Here is a 21,898-nt window from a genome sequence, read left to right on the forward strand (position 1 = left end):
TCCCTCTAGCATGTAAGCTCAATGAGCAGGGCCCTCAACCCCTCTGTTCCTGTGTGTCCAACTTGTCTGGTTACAACTACATGTCTGTTCATCCACCCATAAATATCATAATAATAATAATGACACCTGGGCAGATTTAATGGTTTATGCTTTTATATAAGTTGCCAACTTCCAGAAGCACCTGCGGTTTGAGTCTCGGGTAAAACTCAATGACCTCTATACTAAAGCTCCACCTTAGCAGCCACATACCCGCCTCTCTAGACAAACCTTACCACCTATGCAAGCCAGTGTGTCAATGAAATATAGCTGAAATGAAGACAATGCAGTCTTGCCTAACAACACTAATTAATGAAGTTGAACATCCAACACTCTGACCTTCCCCAGCTGTTAGCTTGGGGGTCCCAACCCTTCCTCCTTAGAAGCCTAGGGGAGCACCTGCTTTGAGACTTAGCTGCCTGATGTAAAATAATCGTTTCTTGCTGGTCCTCCACCATCTGTAGAGATCTGAGGATAGAGAGCCTCACATCCAGTCTTCAGCCCTAAAGCTGCTCCCCACCAAGGTAATGCAGGCATATGGTGTTTGAAGAGTTACTTGCAAAATACTCACCCTCCTATGATTTATAGTTGAAATGCAGGAACTGTAATACAGTGTTAATCACGCAGTGCTGTCCAAGCTACTGCAAATAATTTCCTATTTAAGAGGCTGTTAGTTGGCAGATGAGAAATTACCCCTTTCACGTCCTGTCTAGCCTCACACACAGACACTAGAGGAGCTCGGGCCGCTCTGGGTTTTACCCTCTGTAACTGCTCCTGCAGCCCTGATATCAAGAGTAGGAGACTGCCTAGACTACAGGGGACATGGACCAAGGCTCCTGCTACTAATTTTCTCATCAGCCCAGCTAAGCTCCAAAAAGGCACATTATACGTGTTGTAAATAGGTGCCCTCTACAGGACAGGTGCCTGTAAGCAGGTGCCTACACAACCTAATGGTAAATCTGACTCTGAACATCAAGAGTAGCTTCGATGTCAACATAGTGTTTATGAGCATTTCATAATGATATTATCATTATGAAATGCGCAAATTTGGTTGGGTGGCGACAGAGTCACTTTAATATTGGCTACACTAAGGAATTACAGATATTGTTGAGACACGTTTTCTAGATAAAATGCAGCCTATAAATGTTTTCTCAGATTTGTTACTCCATTTACAAAATGATATGCAGTTTTACTTGCAGCAGAGTTGGATTGAGAAATGTTAAACTGAATTAAAGTAAAGGACACATGGTTTCATTAAAATTACACTATAGGCATCCACAGGGACAGACTGACTCTGACCTGGGCCAACAGGCAAAATTAGGACCTTGGCTCCCTGCAGACCGATATATATATATATGCTAATGTAGATGTACCGTGTAGTCGATTGTATGTGTATGTAAAGTGAACGTATGTTTTTGTGTTTATCTTCACTGTGAGCCCTGCTGTAAGTACCTGGTGTATGTATGTCTGTGTGTAGTGTCAGGATATCTGGATTCAGAGTATATTTATATACGTTTGGTTTTTTAAATAGGGTAGTATTAATATGTGTATTTGTGTAGCATGGCAGTATGTACAAGGGTGTGTGTGTGAAATGGGGCAATGTATTTGTATGAGTATGCAGGTCTCCAAATTTTGCGTCTTGAATTACAAACCAGGTGTTAAAAACTACAAGCCACCTTAAAGGAACAAATGTGTATTCCTGGCGCTATAGGTTTAAAATAGCCGTTTAGGTGCCCAGCCACCCTTTTTGTCCTGTTAAAAAGGTGATATAATTACCTTTTATTCCCAGCACTGCCTGGGTCTCCTCATGGCTGACCCCGCCCCCACCCCGCCTCCTTGGCTGAGATCATAAAATTATATGATCTCAGTCAATGTAATGATTTTCTATAGGAAAGCACTGGAAAGCTATTGCATATGCATGGCAAAACACTATCCTGCGCCAATCAGCATCTCCTCATAGAGATGCATTGAATCAATGTTTCTCTATGAGGAGTGTTCACAATATGCAGCACTGACCCAGGAAGCACATCTAGTGGCCATCTGAGTGACTGACACTATATGTGTTCCTGTGCAGTGTTCACATTAAAAAGCCTGCAGGGACAGGCAGTAGACACCAGAACAACTACATTAACCTGTAGTTGTTCTGGGGACTATAGTGTCCCTTTAACTGCCTGTGTTTTTACTTATTTTTTAATTTAAGTAGTAGGGGCAGAGGGGTAGGAGATGTAGTAGTTGCAGGGGGTAATAAGGGTTGTAGTGGTTGCAGGGGCTGTAATGGGGCAGGGTGGGTAGGGGCTGTAGTTGGTGCAGGGGGTATAAGGGCTCTAGAGGAAGCCTAGGGGTAGGGGCTGTAGTTGGTGCAGCGGGTATAGGGGCTCTACAAGATACCTGGGGGTAGGGACTTTAGTGTGTGCAGGTAGGGGACTGGCTGTAGTGGGTGCAGAGGGGGTAAAGGGTGTTGTGTGTTCAGGCGGGGTAGGGGCTTTAGTGGGTGCTGGGGGTAGGGGCTATAGTCCGTGCCGGGGCTTTAGTGGGTGCAGGTGACGTGCAGGGGGGGGGTTTAGATGGTGCTAAGGGGTAGGGACTTTAATAGGTGCTGGCGTTAGGGAGTGTAGTGGATGCAGTTGGGTAGAGGATGTTGTGGGTGCAAAAGGGAGAGGCTGTAGTGGGTGCAGGAGGGGTAGGTGCTTAAGAGGGCGCAGAGGGGTAGGGGCTAGAGTCAGTGCAGGAGGGTAGGAGCTTTAGTGGGTGCTAAGGGGTAGGGGCTTAAGTGGGTGCAGGGGGTACAGGCTGTAGTGGATGCAGGGGCTGTAGTGGTTAGGTGCTTTAGTGGGTGCAGGGGGTATAGGGGCTCTAGAGGGTGCCTGGTGGTAGAGGTTGTAGTGAGTATCTGGGCGTAATAGGAGTTGTTGTATTAAGAGCAGGGGTATAGCGAGTGTAGTAGGTTATAGGGGCTTTGGTTGTTAAGGGGGTTGGAGAGATAGGAGCTGTGAAGGTGCAGTAGGGGTGGAGATTAGACACCAAATATTTTACATTGAAAAAAAATGTTTAAAAAAATGTATTCCCCCCTACCTGAGTCTTACCTTTGGCTAGGGAGGGGGGGATTCTTCCTGCAGAACCAGCCACAGTGAGCTGCCCTGATCATTGTTACAGGCAGCAAGCTCCATGTGGCTGTGTTGATCTGCTGACAGAGGGTCTGCTCCTGGAGCCTCTTCCGATTCCCTTCAGCCACACAGACAGGCACACTGAAGGGCAACCTAGTGGGGTCTTTAGGAAGGACCCTTAGCTGTCCCTCAGTGTGCCCCTTACTGATTGCAGTCTGGCTGGGGATAATTGTTCAACTCCCCAGCTCAGCCATTACTGCCCTGCAGCAGGGGCCCCCCCAGAGCCTTGGTCCATTAACGATTTGCCTGAGTACTCTGCCCGCCCCTGGGCCTCCAGACCACTTCAGCTCATTGAAGTGATTTGGGTGCAGTGTCCCAGGTCCCTCAACCCTGCAAAGGTAATTAGTGCAGTTTTTAATAAACTACAATAATTACCTTTGTGGGTTAACTCCACCTCTAGTGGCTGTCTACCAGACAGCAACGAGAGGGACTTCCAGTCGTTAGGCGACTTTCGGCCGCCTAACTGACGCTGCATGTCCTTACGCTATGCATGAGAATGTCCAGCATCACACGAAACCCCATTGTATAACGCTTTCTTATGGGGTAAGTACTAATCCGAGCGCGGCCATCGCCACACATGCGCATTTGATCTCACTGCTGGCTGGGGAGGAGCGCAGGAGGAGTCCGAGCAGATGGACATCGACGCTGGAATCAGGTTAGTGACAAAACCCAGTCTGCACCACAGGAAGGGAGGCACTATAGGGAGTTTTGTTTTCCTGCCATTATAGTTTCCCTTAATAAGACTAAGCATCAATGCAAATTTGGTCCACAACAACTGGAGTGCCAATAAGTAGCTATCATCAGAATAGGAGTACACATAGTTATCCAGAGTGCATTTCATTAAAGCAGAACTAAATTATGTAAAAACATATTGTACTATAAAATAAATAAATGCAAGCATGGCAAAGGGCAAAGCAACTATAATCTGCAAGTATGCAGGCATGGTGCGAAACAGGATTGGCTGTTGGTGTATCTGAAATGCTGCCAAGCTTTCTTGTTAAATTTGATATTGCCACAGAATCATGCCATGAGGCCACGAGATCCATCACACTGCATTCTCACTTGCTTCATGATGACATCACAACACCAGCGCTAGGCTGGCACTACGTAAAGGCATTTTTTTTAAACAATAACTTTAAAGAAGAGTTATTTAGCTCCATGGGTCATCTCCACAGAATAACACTGTGACCTTTAGTTTTGTGTGGGAGCAGCTAGAGGACACATATCATTGTCAGGTCCTCCTGGTACACTTCTTTGGGATTTAGAAGCCTACCCAAAAGGTAATTAAAGGGGAGGAGGTGATGAAAATTAAAAAAACTAAAGGTATGAAAGCTCGGGGGTTAGGTCTAAGAAGTCCTCCATTGTGGAGGTTGCATATGTTCCCAGTATTCAACTCGGTCTTTATTCCACTTGCTACTTCAGGGTCTGGTTCCCTTGACCCTGATGTGGATAAAGTAACAGACTGGAGAAAGGTATAAAGCCTCACAGTGCTCCTGCATCCCTACAACTTTTAGCTTCCTCAGGGTTGAGTTTGTTCCTCATACTGAATACCCCACCATATAAGCCCCACCAGTCAGAGATAATTAGCTCCCACATGACCCTCACATGTGTTTACTATATGCAGCCTCCCAACCCACAGACAAAATGACCTCCATTATCCAGTGAGGCAACCAGTACTAGGCCAGACATGTATCAGAAGTTAGGGACTCATCTCCCTGGTGGTCCAGCATCATTGGTGGTAAAGCTGCAATGACAGCTTAGTAGAGAGTAAGTGTTTGTAAGTACTGTAGTGTGTGCATAGGGGATGTAGTGAATGTATAGGAGCTGTAGAGTGTGTATGTTTGTTTGTGTACAGGAGATCTAGTGTGTATAGGGGTTGCAGTGTATCAGCAATGTAGTGTGTGTTGCTGTGTGTTTCTATGGAGGGATCTAGTGTGTGCAGTGCTTGTGAGGGATACAGAGTGTGTGTGTGTGGGTGTGTGTGTGTATTGGATGGGATAGGGCCAGTGTTGTTTGTGTGGGATGGCGTATTGAAGGGAGCAATTATATATTCTTTTATATATTTTTTTTATATTATTATTATTTTTATGCAAAGAAAAATTAGATTTATTCCCCCATCTCTTCTTCTAACAGTTAGCCAGGCGGGACGGACATTAAAAATCCAGGTAGTCTGGTAAATGTTAAAAATCCAACCTTGGTGGACATTAAAAACCCAGGTACAGGCCAAGTTCACTCTTCTTGCAAGCTCCAACATAGTTATGTATCAGAGCATTGCTGTGGTAACCTGCAGCAACACTCTGAATAGCCTGAGCTCGTAGGAGGCATTCTCTGCACCCAGTGGAGGAGCAGATCTAGAGCATCCTAGTCCTCTCTCTCTTGCAGTAGGGTGCACAGGGCCAGTAAGAGAGATATTTGATCTACTCACCAGTCCAAGAGGGTACAAAGCATGGCCAGCATTTGGATAGAACCCATCCCATATGGGCCAGCAGGGAAGATCCTTTGATGGCCTCTACCTAGTTGATGTTGCTTTTTTGTTTTTCAGTGCTTAATGAGCGAAATGTCTGTCTAATGGTGTTAGGACGAAGAAAGTGATGGAAATAGTTAGGATAAAAGATAGACTGGTAGAGCAGAAAGTAGACCGGGAGAAGGTAAGCTTGGGAATTGAGAGGCAACAAACAAATCTGATGGTGACCTGTGAACAGAGACAAGTGCAGGGGGAGACTGGTACAGAAAGATACTGAAGAAAACAGAAAGGAAGAATCTAAAGTAGAGAACAGCCAGCAAAAGTAGAAAGTAAGTAGAATAAATGTGAAAAAGATACTGAAGAGAAATGTGTGATACACAAGGGTTGGCAAAGTAAATTTATAGCTCAGGTAGAAGCAAATCCTTACATCAACCCTGCACCTATACCTATCTAGTAATTAGGTAGCATGACAGGACCACTCTGAATAATACCTGTCTGAACAGCATTTATTTCTGTCAATGCACTCACTGAGAGCCCAGGCTGCATTAGCAGCAGGCGTTTTATGGGTAGCGATATGACATAAACATATAAAGTCATGACATGTCCCCACCTCATTGTTAGTGTAAGAATCATTGAGTCTTCCTTGGGCTCAAGCCCTGGGTGTTTCTGTAAGCAGGCAACAGTAAAAAAGGCTGAACGTGATGGATGCAATTCTCTTTTAAGCTTGTGTAAATATGTAACATCCCTAGCCTGCACCAATAACCTATTTAGGACTAGTGCTACTCTGGGCCTAATTTAGTGCTTTCTATCCGTTTGATTCTCCCAGTCTTCATTACAGAGTCACTCAAAGCACCTAGGTATGATTCTTGCACTAATTATGGCACAGGGGGAATGTGTTGTCAGCAGCCAGTCAGAGTCTTGGAGTTGTTTCCAATGTGCAAGAAATAAAAAAAAAACGTATTTTTTCTAATAGTGATATGTTCCCAAGTTTAGTTATTTAGCCATTCTAAAAAATCAAACACTGAATGGATTTTAAAACAATGAAAACAATTTGGTGCATCTAGATTTTAAAGAGCCATATGGCGATGCAGAAAATTCCTGATTACAATGTCGCTAAGGCTACTCTGTGTTTACAAAGACTTAAAAAACAACAGTGTCATTAATCTGTTTTCTCTCCAACTATAAAACGAAAATCAGATTTGATTTTTGATTTTAAAAGGTAACATTTGATGCTTAGTAAAGCTCAAGTATTGCAGCATGACAATCTAAAAAAGATACATAACAGTGATAATACAATCAAAATACAATAACGTATACTTCGAAATCATGTTTACACTAAAGTGCCCCCCCCCCCCCCCCGCCCAATGTTACAACCCCTTTTAGATTCAGACAGACTCTGGGCATTAAGTATGCAGACTACACAACTAGTAGCCATTCTTTTCCACTTGACACTAATCTCCTCACCTTCACTGCAGACTTGATTGAGCAAGGGTCTCCAAACGCTTATCAATCAAACATGCCTGTCCTCAATTCTCAGCTTGATTTACTGTACACTAATTGCTGTCCAGTTTCTACCTGATTTACGGTATTCTCATTGTACGACTCTATTCATATTGGCACAATTATGTATGAATTTGTTTTATTTTATAAATTGTATATTTCACCTTGCAGTCAATTGTCTCAAAGCACATTATCCCTTTACATGGTAAGCTAATGGGCTGTCTTGCATTTTAATTTGTTGTAAGTGCTGCAGGCATTGGATTGAAACCCACAGTCAGGGATTGCTGCTTTTCTTGTATCAGTCTATTTAATTATATATGCCTCTGTCTCCAAACCCAGGTATATTATCTTTACTCCATTAGATAGATAGATAGATAGATAGATAGATAGATAGATAGATAGATAGATAGATAGATAGATAGATAGATAGATAGATAGACAGGTAGATATATAGATAGATAGATCGATAGATAGATAGATAGATCGATCGATAGATAGACAGACATGTAGATAGATAGATAGATAGATAGATAGATAGATAGATAGATAGATAGACATGTAGATAGATAGACAGGTAGATAGATAGATAGATAGATAGACAGACAGACAGGTAGATAGATAGATAGACAGATAGATAGATAGATAGATAGACAGACAGACAGACAGGTAGATATATAGATAGATAGATCGATAGATAGATAGATAGATAGATAGATAGATTGATAGATAGATAGACAGACATGTAGATAGATAGATAGATAGATAGATAGATAGATAGATAGACATGTAGATAGATAGACAGGTAGATAGATAGATAGATAGATAGATAGACAGACAGACAGGTAGATAGATAGATAGATAGATAGACAGATAGATAGATAGATAGATAGATAGATAGATAGATAGATAGATAGATAGACAGACAGACAGACAGGTAGATAGATAGATAGATATATAGATAGATAGATAGATAGACATGTAGATAGATAGACAGGTAGATAGATAGATAGATAGATAGATAGATAGATAGACAGACAGGTAGATAGGTAGATAGATAGATAGATAGACAGACAGGTAGATAGGTAGATAGATAGATAGATAGATAGATAGATAGATAGATAGATAGACAGACAGATAGATAGACAGACAGACAGGTAGATAGATAGATAGATTGACAGACAGACAGGTAGATAGATAGATAGATCGATAGATAGATCAATAGATAGATAGATAGACAGGTAGATAGATAGATAGATAGATAGATACATAGATAGATAGACTATAGAATGATAGATAGATAGATAGATAGATAGATTTCCAATGTCAGAAGGTAATTTTATTATTCCTTTATTGTATACACCACAAATTTTGTCAAAACCAAAAGGGGTAGAAACATGACCAGATTTCATTTCTGGAGGTTGGAAAAAACAAAACAAAACAGCATATTGTATAATAAGACTAGATTTAGGCATTGGAGTTCGATTATAGCAGTTATGAGACGCAGAAGAGAAGATACCTGCATCTAAGTCAGGGTATCTAAACCTCAGTTACATATAGACCATCTTGGAAGCATAGGAGAGTTAGTGACAGTTATATATGAGACATTAGCGTTACTTAAAGCGGTAATTGTCACTATCTGGAGACGTTGCAGAATTTGTAAAGACCCCCAACAGTGACATCGTTGGGTGGGGAGTAAGGTGAGGGGGGGTGGGAAAGGTGAGTTCTACTTACCAGAACCTGTTCCTCACGGGCGCAGCCATCTTCCTCCAACGGGTCCTCTTCAGCAGCACCAGGAGCCAACATAACAGAGTCCAGTTTTGAGGTCTATGGAAGATCCCGCGATCTTGCTGGATCCTCCATTTACAGAGCCAGTTCCCTGCAGCTGTCGGGGGATTGACACTTCTTGATGGCAGTAGCTCCGCACAGTGTCTGGGAGTGTCAGGTGTAGGAAAAATACATAAAACAAAGTAGCCCCTACTTTGTCTTATAATAGAAAATAGGATAAGCGCTAAAAGGCAACTATACGTAGAATTGTAAGCAGGAAGCAAACACTGGTAGTAAGGGATACCCTCAGCCCCTTACTGATTAATATAGAGGAAGATAATACAAAATATATGTACAGGTTGCACCAAAATAAAAAGTCCAATAAAATATCAGATGCTTGGAGTATTCTTTACTTGTAAATCGTCCAGCCTTAAGATGGTGGCAGGTACATGTTATAAAGAAGAAAGGTAACCATTACTGGTTATCTCTCTTTTTTAATACATATACCTGCCACCATCAGAAGCCTGGATGATTGGAAGAACCATACCGACTAAGGAAGCCCTGGTTATAGGGCGAAACGCGTTTCGGAGATTCACAGGAACAAGCCAGAGACTTTTTATTCCTTTTATTGGGCATTCTTATCCATTTTTTATTACCTATTTAACCTTATGGAATAAGGTATGTTTACTTGGATAAGGAGCTGTCTGGACCATTTCTTACAGCATTACCCTAAGGACCTGAGAGAGAGTCACAGCAAAAGGACGAGGACATCCTACTAAGAGTCCCTCTGCACTTTCCATGTGAGCCATATGATTTTATTTGGTTCCACTGGTAGTAAGGGATACCTTCAGCCCCTTACTGATTAATATAGCGCAAGATAATACAAAATATATGTACAGGTTGCACCAAAATAAAAAGTCCAATAAAATATCAGATGCTTGGAGTATTCTTTACTTGTAAATCGCCCAGCCTTAAGATGGTGGCAGGTACATGTTATAAAGAAGAAAGGTAACCATTACTGGTTATCTTTCTTTTCTTTTTTTTTATAATTCTTTATTTTTGTTGTGCAGGTAGGTACATGACATTTTAAACGCCACAACAGCGTACATATATATATTCATATAGATTGAGCAGTGGCATGAGTGCATGCACATTTTTAAATACAAACAGTATAACAGGCTTAACATTGTTGAATATTTACTGCTATGTAGTATAGCATGTGAAAGAGTTAAGGTTGCTTAGCTGTACACTATTGCAGTATAATGAATGCTGGGATATACAAGTCTGCATGAACTAGAGTACAATGAGATTGACTAGCGTTTAGTTCTCAATTCTGCTTTTGCAATGCTATCATAGACTTAATGTATAAACACGGTTTACAGTACAGCAGTATCTAGATTAAAGAATACATGCCATACTAATGCATATAATGTTGCTTAACAGGAAAATTGTAGGGTTGCTTGAGACATATTATATAGATTGACATTAACGTAGTCAAGTATGATAAAATAAAGATAAAGAGAAAGTAACATGCCAAACCGTGGTTAATATTTCAGCAGGGTAGCCGCTGGGCACCGTGGTCGGTGTGGGCGCGTGGGAGACTAACAAGGTGTAAAATTATGGTTGCACTGTCATGCCCATCTCATCCCGAATACACCCACAGCAGGATGTCAGTTAAATATGCTGGTGTGACCTCAGCGAAATGCCGCCCGGGCAGGGAGCCTGCGTGGCCCACTGTAGCTGTATTATGACAGTATGCCTACGTTGAACAGTTGTCATGGGATAGCAGGCTACATGGCTACATACATAGTGATTAATTAGAGCATGGCATTGCAGAGTTGGAGCCCTGTTTTACAGCCAACATAATATACATGGTTAAGGCATCATATCACGTTAGCTGGAGGAGGCATATAGGTTTAGCCTAGCATACATACTTTACATGGTAGTGCATGGTGTTAAATGGTTATATTCTTTGGGCAGAGCATATGATTGACTTTAAAGATAAAATGTAAATAATAACAACATCACAAACCGAAATTAAAGATTCCTACTGGAGCTAAAGATAATGTTGTACCGCTGTGCCACCTGAGATATATGTTAAATAGATGGAGGTCAAAATAATAACGTGTGCTAGTACTATTAGGTAAATAATGCCCACAAGATGGCTACCACAGAAAATCTGGTAAAATGGGAGTAACAGTGAGCTAGTAAAATCTTGTCTTTCGCTACAAAAACACGGTTTGCCATGGCTAGATCTGTGTATAAGTCTGCTTAGCCGATGCCCGTTATTGGCAGGCTGTTATTGCTGGGAAACCTGAGTCCTCTAGCAAGAAGAGTTTAACCCTCCCTTAGTGTCTGCGCCGCTCTGCTAGGTCTGATGTTAGTAAGGTAAGTTTAGTGAGAGGATAACGGTAGTTATTGATAGGAAACATGAATTAAGTCACAAGCGTAAACAGGTAGGTATGCTAAACAGTTAAAGTCTGGTCATCTGCTGGAATGTTCGGCAAACTGGTATCAGACAGTCCCCTTATCATAGATACTTCACCCAATGCCTTGACTGGGCACAGCTCGGCGGTTTCCGCTTGCTCTCACCGTCTGGGCCATTCTGCTGCCTAGGTGTTCCCTCCGGGCTGCTGCAGGGGTCGGCGCTTCTGCAGCGGTGATGATCTTGGCCTTGCAGCTCGTGGTTCCACTCTGTTGTGCCTGACGGTGACTTTCCTTGTAGGGGGTGCTCGCAGTGAACCAGGGCACTTGTGGTGAGGTGTTAGTTGGCAGCGTGCACGGTGCTTCAGGGTGCTGGGTGTGGTGGAGGCCGGAGTGAGGTTGGCTTCGACCTGCATGGGAGTTTAGCAGTGGTCCGGTGCATGCGTCGTGTGGGTTTGGGTTTCAAAGAGGTGTCGCACTGGTTTTGGCGCCATTTTCCGGCGTGCCGTTTTCGGCTTGTCGTGCTGCTGTTCTGTGCGTGAGCGGGTGCTGCAGTCGGTAAGTGCTCGACCTGTGGGTGTGTTGCAGCCTGTCTCTCAGCTAGTTTGAGCCAAAAGGTCTCGAATATGGCATCCAGCCTCTCTAGTAAGTCAGCTTTTCGCGGCTCTGGACCGGTCGCTGGCATTTTGGGGCTGGCTCGACTCGGCTTGGATTGTTGCCCCGCCGCCCGGAGGGGCCCTCCTGGGACCGGGATAACCCCCACCGGTCCATAGGGGGGGGAACGAGGGCCCAGATTCAAGCTGTTAGCCATCGAGGGCGACGGGGGAGCGGCTGCCTCCCCTGCGCCGGCCATGCTGGTAGGCCTTGGTTTGCCGAGCCAGGGTTCCTGCAGTTAATGCCACATGCTTGATGTCAGCGTGGAGCCCTTGCCATCAGCTCCTGGTTGGTGGTCCATTCAGCTAGTTTGAGATCTGTTTAAGGCAGTTAAATCAGGCTAGTTTGCCGCCAGGAGCAGGAGCAGATCCAACCTGCATCTGCTCAGCTCTGCGGTCAGGCCCCGCCCCCCATCTTTCTTTTTTAATACATATACCTGCCACCATCAGAAGCCTGGATGATTGGAAGAACCATACCGACTAAGGAAGCCCTGGTTGTAGGGCGAAACGTGTTTCGGAGATTCATAGGAACGAGACTTTTTATTCATTTTATTAGGCATTCTTATCCATTTTTTTATTACCTATTTTACCTTATGGAATAAGGTACGTTTACTTGGATAAGGAGCTGTCTGGACCATTTCTTACAGCATTACCCTGAGGACCTCAGAGAGAGTCACAGCAAAAGGACGGGAACATCCTACTAAGAGTCCCTCTGCACTTTCCATGTGAGCCATATGATTTTATTTGGTTCCAGGCTTGTGAGTGTGATTATTCTCATTTAATTGTATTTAGTAACTATCTATTGCATATTGCACTATTTGTTGTACCTTTTATATCATTTTACAGATCTATTTAATGCTCCACCTACTGTATGTATAATTTATGTTTGTTTTGAAGTGGTGTTAGGGGATCCCACTTAGGTGTTTGAGCATTCACCATCACTAAATACTGCATACTTTATCATTTGTGATTAAACATCCACACACACCCACATGCAAACCATAACCACTAACATGCAACTCCACAAGCAGATCTACCCTACACACACAAAACCCCAAAAGCAGACTCCACATACACACAACACCCTCTCACCACTTTGTCCCACTTCATCAAACCACCCACTCACCATCCAACAATACCTATAAAAAGTTGCATTTATCCAGTTATATACATGAAACTTTTTGCTTAAATCTATGTATATTTGGAGGGTGAGTGGGGTATTGTGGAAACTTCAGGCAGCAAGGCGGGTAAATCTGGCACTGGCTACATATATATTTAAAATCTGTGCCCTGTATCTGCAGCCAATAAAACACCTGCCTCTCTCACCTAATACCTGCATGCAGCTAATCTGCCCTGCAACTGAAACTGAGCCCTCACAAGCCTTTCCTGCCACAGTGCAGAATATGCTTATGGGCTAATTGGCCAGTATCATCTCATTTGTAGGTCATTGTATATTGATAGACATTATACAATAACCTTCAATTTATACAGCATACAAAATCCAGCGTACTCACTCACTCATTAAACAGCAATTTCAAGTCTCACAGAATGTTATAGTTTTATTTAAAAACACCTCACCTAGGCTAAAATAATGGGGCAGTTTAGTTACAGTGTATGATCATTAGTGATGTACCGAACTGTTCGCCGGCGAATAGTTCCTGGCAAACATAGCGTGTTCGCGTTCGCCACGGCGGGCGAACACATGCGCGGTTCGATCCGCCCCCTATTCGTCATCATTGAGCAAACTTTGACCCTGTGCCTCACGATCAGCAGACACATTCCAGCAAATTAGCAGCAGACCCTCCCTTCCAGACCCTCCCACCTCCTGTACAGCATCCATTTTAGATTCATTCTGAAGCTGCATTCTTAGATAGAGGAGGGAAAGTGTAGCTGCTGCTCATTTGATAGGGAAACTGATAGCTAGGCTAGGGTATTCAGTGTCCACTACAGTCCTGAAGGACTCATCTGATCTCTGCTGTAAGAACAGCACCCCAAAAAGCCCTTTTTAGGGCTAGAACATCAGTCTGCTTTTTTTTTCTATGTAATGTAATTGCAGTTGCCTGCCTGCCAGCTTCTGTGTCAGGCTCACAGTGGATACTGTGCCCACTTGCCCAGTGCCACCACTCATATCTGGTGTCACAATAGCTTAAGCTTGACATTTAAAAACAAAAACATTTTTTGCACTGTAATAGATTGAATAGCAGTTAGTTGTGTGCCAGCTTCTGTGTCAGGCTCACAGTGGATACTGTGCCCACTTGCCCAGTGCCACCACTCATATCTGGTGTCACAATAGCTTAAGCTTGACATTTAAAAATATATTTTTTTCACTGTAATAGATTGAATAGCAGTTAGTTGTCTGCCAGCTTCTGTGTCGGGCTCACAGTGGATACTGTGCCCACTTGCCCAGTGCCACCATTCATATCTGGTGTCACAATAGCTTAAACTTGCATTTAAAAACAAAAAAAAATCACTGTAATAGATTGAATAGCAGTTAGTTGTTTGCAAGCGTCTGGGTGTCAGGACTTCAGCGTGTACTCTGCCAACCTCTGCCAGTCCACTTTGCCACTCATATCTGGTGTCACAATAGGGTGCATTTAAAAACAAAAAAAGTTTTTCACTGTAAGCTAATAGCAGTCAGTGTCCTTCAAGCTGGTGTGTCAGGCCTACAGCGTGTACTCTGCCAACCTCTGCCAGTCCACTTTGCCACTCATATCAGGTGTGACAATAGCGTGCCTTTAAAAAGAAAAAAAGTTTTTCACTGTGCGCTAATAGCAGTCAGTGTCCTTCAAGCTGGTGTGTCAGGCCTTCAGCATGTACTCTGCCAACCTCTGCAAGTGCACTTTGCCACTCATATCTGGTGTGACTATAGCGTGCCCTTAAAAAGAAAAAAAGTTTTTCACTGTAAACTAATAGCAGTCAGTGTCCTTAAAGCGGGTGTCAGACCTTCAGCGTGTACTCTGCCAACCTCTGCCAGTCCACTTTGCCACTCATATCTGGTGTCACAATAGCATGCATTTAAAAACAAAAAACTTTTTCACTGTTATAGATTGAATAGCAGTTAGTTGTCTTCAAGCGGGTGTCAGGCCTTCAGCGTGTACTCTGCCAACCTCTGCAAGTGCACTTTGCCACTCATATCTGGTGTGACTATAGCGTGCCTTTAAAAAGAAAAAAAGTTTTTCACTGTAAGCTAATAGCAGTCAGTGTCCTTCAAGCTGGTGTGTCAGGCCTACAGCGTGTACTCTGCCAACCTCTGCCAGTCCACTTTGCCACTCATATCAGGTGTGACAATAGCGTGCCTTTAAAAAGAAAAAAAGTTTTTCACTGTGCGCTAATAGCAGTCAGTGTCCTTCAAGCTGGTGTGTCAGGCCTTCAGCATGTACTCTGCCAACCTCTGCAAGTGCACTTTGCCACTCATATCTGGTGTGACTATAGCGTGCCCTTAAAAAGAAAAAAAGTTTTTCACTGTAAACTAATAGCAGTCAGTGTCCTTAAAGCGGGTGTCAGACCTTCAGCGTGTACTCTGCCAACCTCTGCCAGTCCACTTTGCTACTCATATCTGGTGTCACAATAGCGTGCATTTAAAAACAAAAAACTTTTTCACTGTTATAGATTGAATAGCAGTTAGTTGTCTTCAAGCGGGTGTCAGGCCTTCAGCGTGTACTCTGCCAACCTCTGCAAGTGCACTTTGCCACTCATATCTGGTGTGACTATAGCGTGCCTTTAAAAAGAAAAAACTTTTTCACTGTAAGCTAATATGCCAGAGTACACAATAGCGTGCTTTTAAAAAGAGTGACAATAGCGTGCTTTTAAAAAGAAAAAAAGTTTTGCCACTGTAATAGATTGAATAGCAGTTAGTTGTCTGCCAGCTTCTGTGTCAGGCTCACAGTGGATACTGTGCCCACTTGCCCAGTGCCACCACTCATATCTGGTGTCACAATAGCTTAAGCTTGACATTTAAAAACAAAAAAAAAACGTTTCACTGTAATAGATTGAATAGCAGTTAGTTGTCTGCCAGCTTCTGTGTCAGGCTCACAGTGGATACTGTGCCCACTTGCCCAGTGCCACCACTCATATCTGGTGTCACAATAGCTTAAGCTTGACATTTAAAAAGAAAAAAATTTTTTTCACTGTAATAGATTGAATAGCAGTTAGTTGTCTGCCAGCTTCTGTGTCAGGCTCACAGTGGATACTGTGCCCACTTGCCCAGTGCCACCACTCATATCTGGTGTCACAATAGCTTAAGCTTGACATTTAAAAAGAAAAAAAATGTTTTCACTGTAATAGATTGAATAGCAGTTAGTTGTCTGCCAGCTTCTGTGTCAGGCTCACAGTGGATACTGTGCCCACTTGCCCAGTGCCACCACTCATATCTGGTGTCACAATAGCTTAAGCTTGACATTTAAAAACAAAAACATTTTTTGCACTGTAATAGATTGAATAGCAGTTAGTTGTGTGCCAGCTTCTGTGTCAGGCTCACAGTGGATACTGTGCCCACTTGCCCAGTGCCACCACTCATATCTGGTTTCACAATAGCTTAAGCTTGACATTTAAAAATATTTTTTTTTCACTGTAATAGATTGAATAGCAGTTAGTTGTTTGCCAGCTTCTGTGTCAGGCTCACAGTGGATACTGTGCCCACTTGCCCAGTGCCACCACTCATATCTGGTGTCACAATAGCTTAAGCTTGCATTTAAAAACAAAAAAAATGTTTTCACTGTTATAGATTGAATAGCAGTTAGTTGTCTTCAAGCGGGTGTCAGGCCTTCAGCGTGTACTCTGCCAACCTCTGCAAGTGCACTTTGCCACTCATATCTGGTGTGACTATAGCATGCCTTTAAAAAGAAAAAAAGGTTTTCACTGTAAGCTAATATGCCAGAGTACACAATAGCGTGCTTTTAAAAAGAGTGACAATAGCGTGCTTTTAAAAAGAAAAAAGTTTTGCCACTGTAATAGATTGAATAGCAGTTAGTTGTCTGCCAGCTTCTGTGTCAGGCTCACAGTGGATACTGTGCCCACTTGCCCAGTGCCACCACTCATATCTGGTGTCACAATAGCTTAAGCGTGACATTTAAAAACAAAAAAAAAAAACGTTTCACTGTAATAGATTGAATAGCAGTTAGTTGTCTGCCAGCTTCTGTGTCAGGCTCACAGTGGATACTGTGCCCACTTGCCCAGTGCCACCACTCATATCTGGTGTCACAATAGCTTAAGCTTGACATCTAAAAAGAAAAAAAATGTTTTCACTGTAATAGATTGAATAGCAGTTAGTTGTCTTCAAGCGGGTGTCAGGCCTTCAGCGTGTACTCTGCCAACCTCTGCAAGTGCACTTTGCCACTCATATCTGGTGTGACTATAGCATGCCTTTAAAAAGAAAAAAAGGTTTTCACTGTAAGCTAATATGCCAGAGTACACAATAGCGTGCTTTTAAAAAGAGTGACAATAGCGTGCTTTTAAAAAGAAAAAAGTTTTGCCACTGTAATAGATTGAATAGCAGTTAGTTGTCTGCCAGCTTCTGTGTCAGGCTCACAGTGGATACTGTGCCCACTTGCCCAGTGCCACCACTCATATCTGGTGTCACAATAGCTTAAGCGTGACATTTAAAAACAAAAAAAAAAACGTTTCACTGTAATAGATTGAATAGCAGTTAGTTGTCTGCCAGCTTCTGTGTCAGGCTCACAGTGGATACTGTGCCCACTTGCCCAGTGCCACCACTCATATCTGGTGTCACAATAGCTTAAGCTTGACATCTAAAAAGAAAAAAAATTTTTTCACTGTAATAGATTGAATAGCAGTTAGTTGTCTGCCAGCTTCTGTGTCAGGCTCACATTGGATACTGTGCCCACTTGCCCAGTGCCACCACTCATATCTGGTGTCACAATAGCTTAAGCTTGACATTTAAAAACAAAAACATTTTTTGCACTGTAATAGATTGAATAGCAGTTAGTTGTGTGCCAGCTTCTGGGTGTCAGGCCTTCAGCGTGTACTCTGCCAACCTCTGCAAGTGCACTTTGCCACTCATATCTAGTGTGACTATAGCGTGCCTTTAAAAAGAAAAAACTTTTTTCACTGTTATAGATTGAATAGCAGTTACTTGTCTTCAAGTGGGTGTGTCAGGCCTACAGCGTGTACTCTGCCAACCTCTGCCACTGCACAGTGCCACTCATATCTGGTCTCACAGTAGCTTGCACGCATAGTACCACTAATCCAAAAAAAAATGACAGGCAGAGGCAGGCCACCCCACAGGGGCCATCGTGGTCGTGGTGCTGTGATTCCCTTTGGCCCTAGAATAATGCCCAGTTTTCAGAGGCCACGTACCCTGAACTTGAAAAGTTCTGAGGACATAGTTGACTGGCTAACACAGGACACCCAATCTTCTACAGCTTCCGCTCGGAACCTTGACGCACCATCCTCCTCCAGCTTAACTTCGGGCACCTCTCAAGATACCACTCACCCGCCTGCCGCCTCCACCAACACTAGCACCACAGCCGCTTCACTTGGTATGTCAGAGGAGTTATTCACACACAGTGGCGTACACATGACCTATGGGGCCCCGGTGCGAAAATTGATCCGTGGGCCCCCCCCCCCCCCGCACGCTTACCCTGCAGGCCGGGGCCGCAACACATGGCGGCGGGCACCTGGTCGCAGGGGTTGCAGGGTTGCGACCCCTGCGACCGCGGTATGTACACCAGTGCATGCAGATGCACACACACTTAAAGGACCACTACAGACACCCAGATCACATCAGCTCAATGAAGTGGTCTGGGTGTCAGGTCCCTCTAGTTTTAATCCTGCAGCTAAAAGCATAGCAGTTTCAGAGAAACTGCTATGTTTCACTGAGGGTTAATCCAGCCTCTAGCGGCTGTCTCACTGACAGCCGCTAGAGGAGCTTCCGCGATTCTAAGACACTGAACGTCCATAGGAAAGCATTGAGTTATGCTTTCCTATGGGCGGTTTGAATGCGCGCACGGCTCTTGCCGTGCATGCGCATTCGGAGCTGAGTGGCGGAGGCATCCCCAGCGTCAAGGGAGTCCGGCGCTGGAGAAAGATAAGTGCTGAAGATACACACACACTCTCACGAACAGATGCATACACACTAGCTAACAGACACACACATTTACTGACAGAGACACACTCAGCGACAGACATACATACACACTCACTTACAAAACATACACTCTCACTGACAAACACACACTCACTAACAGACATCAAACAGACTCACTAACACAAACACACTCAGTAACAGACACACACAGTAACACACTCACTGACACTCAATAGCAGACACACACTCACTGACACTCACACTAACACACACACTAACACTCACACTAACACTCACAGTAACACTAACACACACAGTAACACACACACTAACACTCACAGTAACAGTAACACCCACAGTAACACTAACACACACTAACACTCACAGTAACACTAACACACACACTAACACACACAGTAACACTAACACACACAGTAACACTAACACTCACAGTAACACTAACACACACACTAACACTCACAGTAACACTAACACTCACAGTAACACTAACACACACAGTAACACTAACACTCACAGTAACACTAACACACACACACTAACACATTTTTTTTTAATTTAATCCCCCCAGCCTCCCTACCTTTTGGAGTGCTGAGGGGATTCCCTGGGGTCCAGTGGTGCTGCTGGGCTCCTGGGGGGCCGGTCACCCAGCGGGCAGTCAGGCTGGCCGGTGCGCGAGGGAGCACTCTCCCCTGAGTGCTTCCTCTTCAGCTCCCTTGCGCGCCGCGTACTGATACCGGCGCCGGAAGATGACGTCATCTTCCGGCTCCAGTATCATTGCGGTGCGTGAGGGAGCTGAAGAGGAAGCACTCAGGGGAGAGTGCTCCCTCGCGCACCAGCCAGCCTGACTGCCCACCGGGTGTAAGCAGGGCCAGCCTCGGGGGGCCCGGAGATGGCCGGCTCCTGGGCCCCCCAGGAGAAGAGGCTGGCCCATTGCCCTGGTGGGCCGGGCCCGGTCGCAGCCGCGACCCCTGCGACCCTGGTATGTACGCCACTGTTCACACATCCGTTTGAAGAAATGAGTGATGCGCAACCATTATTGCCAGAGGATGTAGATAACAGGGATATGTCTCAGGCAGGCAGCATTACACACATGGACGTACGGTGTGATGATGATGATGTTGTACATGCTGCTGCTTCCTTTGCTCAGTTGTCAGATACAAGTGAAGCGGTTAATGATGATGATGCGTCCATGGATGTCACGTGGGTGTCCGCTCGGCAAGAAGAAGAACAGGACGAAAGTTCAGATGGGGAGACAGAGAGGAGGAGGAGGAGACGAGTTGGAAGCAGAGAGAGGTCGCCGCAAGTTGCTAGTGGCACATTCAGACAGCATGCATCGGCACCCGGGGTCAGCCCGACAGCACGCCAATCAACGCATGCTGTGTCCACCACCAGAATGCCGTCATTGCAGAGCTCAGCAGTGTGGCATTTTTTTTGTGTGTCTGCCTCTGACAACAGCGATGCCATTTGCAACATGTGCCAAAAGAAACTGAGTCGTGGGAAGTCCAACACCCACCTAGGTACAACTGCTTTGCGTAGCCACATGATCGCACATCACAAACGCCTATGGGATCAACACATGAGTACAAGCAGCACGCAAACTCAAAGCCGCCATCCTCCTCCTGGTCCAGCATCTTCAGCCACGTCAACCACTGCTGTCCTCCTTGCCCCCTCTCAACCATCCGCCACTCTGTCTCTCGCCTTGAGCAGTTCCCACTCATCTGCCCACAATCAGGTGTCTGTCAAGGACTTGTTTGAGCGTCAGAAGCCAATGTCAGAAAGTCACCCCCTTGCCCAGCGTCTGACAGCTGGCTTGTCCAAACTATTAGCCCGCCAGCTTTTACCATACAAGCTGGTGGAGTCTGAGGCGTTCAAAAAATTTGTAGCTATTGGGACACCGCAGTGGAAGGTACCCGGACAAAATTTATTTTCACAAAAGGCAATCCCCAACCTGTACTCGATTGTGCAAAAGGAAGTAATGGCATGTCTGGCACACAGTGTTGGGGCACGGGTCCATCTGACCACTAATACCTGGTCTGCAAAGCATGGTCAGGGCAGGTATATCACCTACACTGTGCATTGGGTAAACCTGCTGACGGCTGCCAGGCATGGAATGTGTGGCTCTGCAGAGTAGTTGGTGACACCGCCACGACTTGCAGGCAGGCCTGCTGCCACCTCCTCTACTCCTCCTACTCCATCCTCTTCCATAACCTCCTCGGCTGAGTCCTCTTCTGCTGCTGCGTCTTGCTCCACATCAATGGCACCCCCCCAGCTCCCCAGGTACTATTCCACATCCCGGATACGGCAGTGTCACGCCGTCTTGGGTTTGACTTGCTTGAAAGCAGAGAGTCACACCGGACAAGCACTCCTGTCCGCCCTGAACGCACAGGTGGAAAAGTGGCTGACTCCGCAGCAACTGGATATCGGCAAAGTGGTTTGTGACAACGGAACAAATTTGTTGGCGGCATTGAAGTTGAGCAAGTTGACACATGTGCCGTGCATGGCACATGTGTGTAATCTGATCGTACAACGCTTTGTGCATAAGTACACAGGCTTACAGGACGTCCTGAAGCAGGCCAGGAAGGTGTGTGGCCATTTCAGGCGTTCCTACACGGCCATGGCGCACTTTGCAGATATCCAGCGGCGAAACAACATGCCAGTGAGTTGCTTGATTTGCGACAGCCCTACACGTTGGAATTCAACACTCCTAATGTTCGACCGCCTGCTCCAACAAGAAAAAGCAGACTAGATGGGCCGAATGGTTCTTATCTGCCGTAACTTTCTATGTTTCTATGTTTCTATGAATATTTGTATGACCGGGGTGCTAGGA

The sequence above is a fragment of the Pelobates fuscus genome, chromosome 9 (genome assembly GCF_036172605.1).
Source record: "Pelobates fuscus isolate aPelFus1 chromosome 9, aPelFus1.pri, whole genome shotgun sequence".
Classification (NCBI taxonomy): Eukaryota; Metazoa; Chordata; class Amphibia; order Anura; family Pelobatidae; genus Pelobates; species Pelobates fuscus.